The sequence below is a fragment of the Morus notabilis genome, unplaced genomic scaffold (genome assembly GCF_000414095.1).
Source record: "Morus notabilis unplaced genomic scaffold, ASM41409v2 C11301409, whole genome shotgun sequence".
Lineage (NCBI taxonomy): Eukaryota > Viridiplantae > Streptophyta > Magnoliopsida > Rosales > Moraceae > Morus > Morus notabilis.
In genome coordinates this window covers 1-741 of record NW_010384649.1, presented here as the reverse complement: position 1 = coordinate 741, position 741 = coordinate 1, and the positions used below count along the sequence as shown (strand labels likewise).

The window sequence follows — 741 nt, the reverse complement described above, 5'->3', positions numbered from 1 at the left end:
ATAATTAATATTAAATTATAATTATTAATATGTAATATACTAATCAATAGTAATTCACAGTTAGTAATTAATCATTATAATTTAGATTAGGTTTCCCCCATCAACTTCTCAGTTCTCGAAGGTGGACAAGGCATAGCTACACAAAATAATATATTTCGAGAGAACAGAAAAACGAGAAAGAGAAATCAACAGAAACCAGAAAAATGACAATAAGAACATGAAGTTCAAATACGAAAATAAAAACTAATCTTTCACTCTTCTTCTTCGATCTTCCTAAGTCGCTGTCTTTTCGATCTTCTTGAGTCCTGACAGTTTGAAAGGTGTGAGAAGAAGAAGAAGAACACAAAAGAACATATGAAAATGAGAGAGCCTCTGCTTCTAAGTTCTAACCTTTCACAGTTCGAAATGTGTGAGACGAAGAAGAAGAATTGCTATTTAATCTTAGCCTGAGGACTGTGAGGAGCCGATGACGGAGGAACGGCGGTGGAAGTGAGGGGTTTTAGGGTTTCTGAGAGAAGATTGAAGAGAAAGAAGGAATTGAAAGAGGAAAAGTGAGGAAATTTTGAGAGATAGGAGGCTAGGAGCGGCTGCGGGCTGCGGCACATGCAAAATGAAAATGAGAGAGAGAGAGAGAGAGAGTGAGAAACATCAGGGTTGGGCTCTTTTTACCTGCTTTTTCATCAAGTTCGGCCAGGTCGGTGGTACTTCGGGTTCATGAATTCCCACCCCGCGTTCTTTTTT

At 38.5% G+C, this 741-nt stretch overlaps 1 long non-coding RNA gene across 1 annotated transcript; it reads right to left on the bottom strand.

The window, feature by feature from the left end:
* Positions 1-43: 43 nt before the first annotated feature.
* Positions 44-729, bottom strand: LOC112094860. Its single transcript, XR_002903704.1, has 2 exons — positions 391-729; positions 44-305 (listed from the first exon to the last, which is right to left on the bottom strand). It is a non-coding gene; the product is annotated as an uncharacterized LOC112094860 (long non-coding RNA).
* Between the last annotated feature and the right edge of the window lie 12 nt (positions 730-741).